The sequence below is a fragment of the Nomascus leucogenys genome, chromosome 14 (genome assembly GCF_006542625.1).
Source record: "Nomascus leucogenys isolate Asia chromosome 14, Asia_NLE_v1, whole genome shotgun sequence".
NCBI lineage: Eukaryota > Metazoa > Chordata > Mammalia > Primates > Hylobatidae > Nomascus > Nomascus leucogenys.
The window spans coordinates 52,755,415-52,764,778 of record NC_044394.1 but is presented as its reverse complement, the minus strand read 5'-3'; positions in this window follow the sequence as shown (position 1 = coordinate 52,764,778).

Here is a 9,364-nt window from a genome sequence, read left to right as displayed (position 1 = left end):
TCTGAGGCTTAAGTCAATATATGATGATTAAATGCCTTGGCATTTTTAAGTATTTCACTAAACATGGGAGATTAAGAAAAGCAGGCACCATAAATCTCCTCCTCCCTGGCCTACATATAATCTAATAATAGAATTAAGAATTTGGAACATCTTAATTCTTTCAACTGGAGGAAGATGAACTCATGTCACCAGGTTACATCTTTCTTTGGACACTTTTACTTACCGAAATAAAATAGTTTAAGGCTGCTCTAAGCAGACCTAGGTATTTCACAAGTTAAAACTTTCTCCTGGGCTGGGTGTGGTGGCTTGTTCCTGTAATCTCAGCACTTTTGAGAGGCCAAGGCGGAAGGATTGCTTGAGCCCAGGGGTTCAACACCAGCCTGGGCAACACAGAGAGACTCCCATCTCTAAAAAATATTAATAAATTAGCCGGGCATGGTGGTGCATACCTGTAGTCCCAGCTACTCAAGAGGGTGAAGCAGGAGGATTGCTTGAGCCCAGGAGGTGGAGGCTGCAGTGAGCAGTGACTGCACTACTGCACTCCATCCTGGGTGACAAAGCAAGAGCCTGTTTCAAAACACACACACACACACACACACACACACACACACACACACACACCACTAACACCACCACCACCAACAACAACATTTTCCTGGAATAAATATCTATAAGATAGAGGGGGAAAGCTTATTTTTGTCAAGTGCTCTCTTATCACTGGTATTCTTTCAAAGCCAGCATGGTAAACAAGTGTTGGATTTTGTTGTGTACAAAGTTGGAGTCGTTTCTTAGTGCTACACTAATTAAGATGCTATTGGTCAATTTATTAATTTCCACAACTTCTTTTTGTTCTTATTTAGTGAAATGCTCTCAATAAAACTTGAAAGCGGCAAGTATGATGAAAAACAATGGAAAACAAAGTCATTATGGTTTTTAGAAAAGTCTCCTTTGGTGGCAACGTCATCACCATTTGGAAGATTAAAACCCTGTAGGTACAACTTAAGCGGACAAAATTATCTGGGCTGGGACTAATTCTTCCATAAAGGGTTCACTGTGGTCTTCTTTGCTACAGGTGTCTCATGACTATCTAAAGCTGAGTGGGTGTGAGGGGAGAGGTGATGATCCCGTATGTATAAGAACTCACCCCACCAGGGTGGTCAATTGTCAAGATGCACCTTGTAAGTTACCTTCTCGTTTTTCAGTTACTCCAAACATAAGTCACTGTGCCCACTTTGGCAGGAGTAGCCCTCCTTCCCACTTCCTGCATTAAAAACTGTCTTTATACCAAGGCACAAAAAATAGGACTTGTGTTCTGTGCCCACTCTTTGCCTAATATATGGCTAAAAACCTAGGTAAAAAATTACTGATAATTGCAAAATGCCATCAACTTTGTTTTGACAAGTCAAGGGTGAAACGTAGACCCTCGTTTCCATCAGTGGAGACCAAAACAACCTGTAATTGAAGGAAAAATAGTTCAGGGGTGAACTATCATACGGGGAAATGAAATAGAAATGATAATTATGCCGGCTTCAGGTTCAAATTAATGATTTGCCCTCATTACAGATATTTATCAAGTTAAGATTTTAATTGAAGTGGAAAGCTACCTAACCAAACTTTCTTACACTTATCCCTCTATATTTTCATGAGGCGACTAATGCCAAACCTCTCTGGTCTGAACTATTTCTTCTAACCCTCAAATATAGCCCTAGAGAGGCTGACTTTGGAGGCAACGTAAATAGCACTACGGCCTACCACAAAATAGAATGTTTCTGCTACCAGTCTGGTCTTTTTCTGGCCAATCTGATTTGTTCAGTGGTTATTCCAGCTGGGATCTAAAAGGTGGAGAAAGGGGTGGGAGATGCTTTTCCCCCCTCATTCCAGAAGATAGATTCATTTTCTGCTCTTGTGAAAAAGAGCTGAAGAAACAACGAACTGCCCTGGACGTATGTAACTGTCTTATGTAAACTTATTTTTATTTTCCAACTGTCATGCATTCGCTACAATACCTTGCTTTAGAAATTTCCTAGAGATCTGTTAAAGGACAGGACTGTACAGATTAAAAATAAATAAATAAAAGAAAGAAAAGGAAAGGTAGGTTGGGGGGAGTCAATGTATGTTTCTTTATTTGTGATATATTACAAAATCACTTCTCAACTCGGTGCCAGGACAACGCTTGGGGCAAAGGGAGGGTTTGTTAGGACAAGACTCTTCTGACTGCAGGTATTCTTTTGTATGGTAGAGAAAGCTCCTTTAGTTTTAATGACGTTGACAAGAGGTGGGAGAAAGGCACTCATCATTTCCCACAAAGGTTTCATTGACAAAACTTTATAATTTTTGTTCAAAAGCACTTCCTACCAAACAGCAAGACTTTGAAGTTTATTCTTTGTTCAATCATGCTTGTTATGGTTTCTTTAAGAAGACAGTGACCAAAAAACCTTACTACTTTTATAGCTAGTTCTCTGTACATTAAAAAAAAAGAAAGAAAAGAAAAATTAAAAATACTTTTGCTTAAAGGACCACAAGACAAATATCAAATTCTCCCTCAAGGTTTTTTGTATTACACCTTTAATTGCTAAAACATAGTTAAGTAGTTCATATATTTCCCCACTGTATACTTAGTTTACTCCATTTTATGTGAGTGAGTGATTGTGTGTGTGTGTGTGTGTGCATGAGTGCTATTCAGCATGGAAAATTAGGGCACAGTTCTGTAACTGCTTTCATTTCATTTTCTAGATCTACGTATTTCTGTATTCTTCCAAGTTCACACAATTTCAAGAGAAGGCTTAAAATTAGTCTTGCTGAGATTTTCAAACATATATATTTTTCTATCATTTTGCACATTGCAACAGCTTTCCAGCTCAAATCTAAGTTAAGCTTAATGAAGGCAGTAGTGTCATTTTAAATTACTGATTTCTGGAAAAGTTTTCTTTCATTTTCTTTCTTTTTTTTTTTAACATATTGCTGGAAAGTATTTACCATGTGTCTAGGTCTGGTTACTTTTGTAGATATTTTGCTTTCTTTTTGCTGTTAAGTCATGGTGGTTTAACAATTATTTGAGTCGTTCCACCCACCTGGCCCCCAGCTGTCCAGTGGTTCTATAAAACCATGTTGAAAGCTTACAGTGTGGAATACAAATACCAGTCAAGGAATCAAAAGTGTCAGGAAAAATGTCCCACAGAAGAGATACAAACAATGCACAGATCCTCTTGTGGCTGAAGGTGGAAAGCTGTGCCTTTAGTAGAAACTTCATGAACAATTTTACTTCAGACCACAGACATTACAAAATCACTACAGATTTCCGGTGGCTTGACATTCTGCTCTTTTAGCCAAGTATACAAAATATATTTTGCTTCTTATTAACTTCTCTCTCTTTTCTTTCTTTCCTTTTCTTTTCCATCTTTCTTTCTCTTTCTCTCTCTTTCTCTCTCTCTCTCTTTCTTTCTTTTCGACAGAGTCTCACTGTCACCCAGGCTGGAGTACAGTGGCACAATCTCGGCTCACTGCAATCTCTGCCTCCCGAGTTCAAGCGATTCTCATGCCTCAACCTACTGAGTAGCTGAAATAACAGGTGCACGTCAACACAGCTGGCTAATTTTTGTATTTTTGGTAAAGAAGGTTGGGGGCGGTGTTGGGGGGTGGTGTTTTACACCATGTTGGCCAGGCTGGTCTCAAACCCTTGGCCTCAAGTGATCTGCCTGTGGTGGCCTACCAAAGTGTTAGGATTACAGGCATGAGCCACCACACCCGACCTAACTTTTCTTTCATATTGAGCTTTGTACTGTCAACTACCTCCTTTTATTATTATCCACCAGCAGTGATTTTTTTGGCATAGATTGAGGGTGAAACATTGCCAAAAACATTTTTTGGCACAGGGTAACAATTAAAACTGATTATATACCAACATAGTGAAGAGAGATTAGAATATTTCCCAGCACTGCTTTCCTGATTATCTCAGAGCAAGGCAGCAAAGCTGTATATGCTATTTCTTTGGAGTGGATGCTATCCAAAATTATTCCTTTGGATATAGTATTCTATCATCATCATTATACTGGGTGTTGCAGTCTTCATATCCAAAATATTTTTTTGTTAAAATAATTGTTCTTCTCACCTCATGCTTTTTCTTATTTCTTTTCTTTGCAGCTGTTTTTAAATTTTAAAATGCAGATTAAAAGGTAAGTTGGGGTGTTTTTTAAAAAGGTTGCAGTAAGAATACAAGATGAGATAGAAACTGGACACATTTAGTGCATTTAAGACTTTAGTACCTTTTAGTAACTTAACACTCAATATAGTTTAAATTTACCTAAAAATTGAAATACTAAAATGGAGGGTCTGGGTAATTGCTAGGAGCAATGGATGAATCAATGGTCAGAGTGAACTTTCATGGCAGTTCAAATATCTGATTGTTCTAAATGCATGGTATAAAATAATACCCCCTTCATTTAGGACAACTCTGGCCTTGTCTTTTCCAATGCCATTTTTTTTCATATCTGAGTACTGTGAAAGCCAGCATGTGTATGTGTTAGAGGAAGGGAAGAATGGCCTGAACTCTGAAGTCAGGATACCTAAGTTTAAAGCCCAGGTCCACCATTTGTTAGTCATGTGGCATTTGACCAACTACGTGATTTCTCTGTGTTTCCAGTTCCTCATCTAGAATCAGCAGTTCTGTAAAAGTCCAATGAAAAATGGGCTATAGCCTCACTTAGAGGTTGCCCTAAAGGACTGTGGCGAAGGGAAAGCCCTCATAATGGATAGAATTTTGCCTGGGGTACTTGGTCATTCACTTTGTGTGAATTTTAAAGTGGCCTGAAATGGCCAGGCACAGTGGCTCATGCCTGTAATCTCAGAACTTTGGGAGGCTGAGGCAGGTGGATCACCTGAGGTCAGGAATTTGAGACCAGCCTGGCCAACATGGTGAAACCCTGTCTCTACTAAAAAATATAGCAATGCAGCATTTTATAAGAGTCTTGTGAGGACGAAATGAGAAAATGTATGCAAAGCATACAAAATGAACGATTATTACACTATTGCAGAGAAAACAGTGACTTCTTTCAGTCTTAAATCTCCTGTGATGGCTGTTCTTTTAGAAACAGACATATTTCAATGACAATCAAAATTATCCTCTAGAATTTTTTTTTTTTTTTTTTTTTTTTTTTTGAGACAGAGTTTCACTCTTGTTACCCAGGCTGGAGTGCAATGGCTTGATCTTAGCTCACTGCAACCTCCGCCTCCCGGGTTCAAGCATTTCTCCTGCCTCAGCCTCCCAAGTAGCTGAGATTACAGGCATGTGCCCTACGCCTGGCTAATTTTGTATTTTTAGTAGAGACGGGGTTTCTCCATGTTGGTCAGGCTGGTCTCGAACTCCCGACGTCAGGTGATCTGCCTGCTTTGGCCTCCCAAAGTGCTGAGATTACAGGTGTGAGCTACCACACTGGCCTATCCTCTAGAAATTTAAATGTACTCCTTTTTCTGTTATGCTAATTGAAGTTCTCTATAGATCTTTTCACTGCAGAACACCTAAACTCTAGATAAGACTCACTCTTGGAGACATTGATAGTTTCACAAAAAGTGTGGACTGGATCTAAAACAGAAGGTGAGAGGATTACCCTGGAGGCAAAAGCCAAGCTTCATACTGCCATTAGAACACTGAGCTTGAACCAGCTACAGAGTTTTTGGAAGCATTTGAATCAGAGCAACTCCATCGTGAATAGGGGATGGGTGAAATAAGGCAAAGCCTGCTGGGCTGCATTCCCAATAAGTTAAGGTATTCTAAGTCACAGGATAAGACTGGAGGTCAGCATAAGATACAGATTATAAAATCCTTGCTGATAAAACAGGTTCCAGTAAAGAAGCTGGCCAAAACCCACCAAAACTAAGATGACCATGAGCGTGACCTCTGGTCATCCTCACTGCTACACTCCCACCAGCACCATGACAGTTTACAAATGCCAAGGCAACATCAGAAGTTACCCTATATGGTCTGAACAGGGGAGGTATAAATATTCCATCCCTTGTTTAGCATATAATCAAGAAATAACCATAAAAATGGGCAACTAGCACCCCTCGGGGTGGCTTTGTCTATGGAGCAGCCATTCTCTTTATTCCTTTACTTTCTTAATGAACTTGCTTTCACTTTACTCTACGGACTGTTCTTGAATTCTTTCTTGCATGTAATCCAAGAACCTTCTTTTGGGGTCTGAATTGGAACCCCCTTTCTGGTAACAGAGAGCAGAAAGTTGAAGCTGGAACTCTGATGATGAGCTGAGACTCTGCAGTTCAGCAGAGACTTTTTAATACCGCCAAAATCAACTAATCTCTGGAGGAAACATATCCAATTTAGGCATATCCAATTAGGCCACACAGATGAAATTCTACCAATGATCTCAGAATCAATATTGCCAAGCTCATATCAAGGCAAATCACTTTAAGTAAAATCAGCAGACACAAATAACAGAAGAGTTGGCTAACTATGTCAATATCAATAAAAAAAATAGACTACAGTCTCACTTAGAGGTGACCCTAAAGGATAGTGATGAAGGGAAAACCTTCCTCATGAGCAGAACTTTGAATGGGGCACTTGGTCATTCACTTTGTGTGAATTTTCAAATGGCCAGAAATGGCCAGGTGTGGTGGCTCACACCTGTAATCCCAGCACTTTGGGAGGCCAAGGCATGTGGATCACCTGCAGTCAGGAGTTCAAGACCAGCCTGGCCAACATGGTGAAACTCCATCTTTACTAAAAATACAAAAATTAGCCAGGCATGATGGCAGGTGCCTGTAATCCCAGCTACTCAGGAGGCTGAGGCAGGAGAATTGCTTGAACTGGGAAGTGGGGTTGGCAGTGAACTGAGATTGTGCCACAGCACACCAGCCAGGGCAACAAGAGTGAAACTCTTATCTCAAAAAAAAAAAAAAAAGGCCTGAAATAAGAATACACATAGTCTCATGGACAGGGCAGTCGTAAATGGCTTGGGTGGTTGGATAGGAACCTGGAAAGTTTGGAAGATTGAAGACAAGAGTGCTGGCAAGGAGGCGTGTGGATGACCTAATGGTAATGAACACAAAGAGTGAGAATCTTTGCATTTTTACATGAATGTCAGACAAGGCACAAAGACCACTGTGGAAAAAATAACTGAGTTGACAGAATGACACAGCCAGTAGATATCAGGTAGCCTCTGCCCTTGGACATCCCAGTGCTTAAGCAATGGACTTGTGTACAGAGCATCTATGGTGTCTTAGATGGAGTCTATGCATAGGCTCAACAGCAACGATTTTTTTCTCACCAAGCCTCCTACTGGTAGAGGGCTGACCTATGAGCAATACAGACTAGGACTATGGCCCACCCTCCCTACTAGAGTTCAATTCCTGCCAAATGTCAGCCAGCCATTTGGTAACATCTTGGAATGGACAATATTTCATCTTGGTTTGGGTTGACTCACATCATGGTTATGAATTTGCATTTTCTGCATGCAGTACTTCAGCCATCGCCACTCTCCCAGGTCTCATAGAGTATCTGATCCACCAGAATGGACTCCTACATGACATCACATCAGACAAGAGACCTGCTTTGCAACAAATAAAACATGGCAATAAGCGCATGACCGTGGGATTCATTGGTGCTGCCATGTACCACACCATCTAGAAACGGCTAGTTTGAAAGAACAGCCTCTTGAAATTTTAGCCCAGGCTCCGACTTGGAGATGACACACTGCAAAGATGGGGAACTAATCCTTAGATTGGAGTATACATCACACAACTTAAACCAGTGGTTCATATGTAGTACTGCTATGTTCCCAGTAGGTAGCACACGTAAGTTTGAGAATCAAGGGAAGAAGGATTGTCCTCATTCATACTCATTACCAGTGATGCATTTGGAAAATGTGTTGTATTTTCTGTCCCTGCAACTTCAGGCTCTATGATCTAGAAGTCCTGGGGTTCAGAATGGGGGATGCTGCCAGCAGGGAACAAAGTAAGAATTCTGCTAAAATTAAAGCTAAAATTTTGGAATCTTCATGACAGTAAGCCAGCAGGCACAGAAATTCACACTCATGAGGAAGTAAACCATTGCTGCACAATAGGGCTGGGGAAGAATATGTGTGCCACTGGGACATTTCTTGGTATCCCCATGTCCAGGTTTTAACTGTAAGTAGCGAAGCACCTTAAAAAAAGAAAGAAAGAAAGAAAACACACACACACACACAGACACACACAAAACCTCAGTTACTGAGAGGCCTCCAGGATGAGGAGTTACGTTACCCTACCAAGCAAGAACCCAGGTCATCCGAAATGCTACAGAAGGGGAAAGAAGCCTAGAAAGAATAGTGGAGGAAAGAGACCGTGAGTAGCAGTTACTGCCTTGGGAACAACTGCAGCAGGAGAAACTGTAGTTATTCTGACTAACAGATTTTATTTTTTATTTTTTCAGTATTGTTGAGGCTGTAATGGGGTACAGGGATCAGGGGAATGAGATGAACTTAAATATTATTCATTCCCTTACAGGTACCAAGTACTCTATAGTCAAGGTAACACTCATATTATATGAGCTAACTTTTTCAGCTATCTCTAGCCTTCAAAGACAACAGATCCTTTTAGTGATTTAAAAAAAGTATGGAAAGAAAGAAAGGAAAAGATAATAGGAAGAAGGAAGGAAGGAAGGTAGGTAGGTTGGTTGATTTAATTTTGAGTTTTCTTTCTGTTCAAATGCAGGAAGTTGTCTTTTACAAGTTGCCCTTCCAAAATAGTCTTAATGGTCTAAGAAATGCGTATGCATTACACAAACCAATTAGCCAGCCTCCTGGAGTTAGCCAGCCAGTTCCCTGAAGTCAGGCAGCTAGTTTGCACTTTTTAAGCTGCTTCTTAGTATTTCAAGCATAGATGTTCAATCATGCTAATGCCACTCTTTCTATACAATTGTGTCTCTAAGACTCCTCATGCTGTAGGTGAAAGAGAACTGATCTCAAACTGGCTTACATAATAAAGGGGATTTACTGACTTCCACAACAGAAAGTTCATCTATAGGGAGGGCTTCAGCATTCATGAACTGATAGTTAGAAGGTGTCACCAAGTACATACTTTTTTCTACTGCCTTACTCTGCCTTCATGACATTGGCTTTATCTAAGTCTGACTCCCCTCCATTTCCACTTCCAGACCCCATGGTCATGAAAATCTTCTAATATAAATAAGGCCATGTGTTTCTTCATTCTTGTTAAACAGGAGAAAGAATGTGTCTGATCCAGCATTCAAAAAACAGTACCAAGACTCGCCCTGACTGGTTGGCTTAAGTTACATACCCAACCTTGAACCAATGGCCATGGCCATGGCCAATTGATAATATACCCTCAATGGTTTAACCAACCAGGACCCACC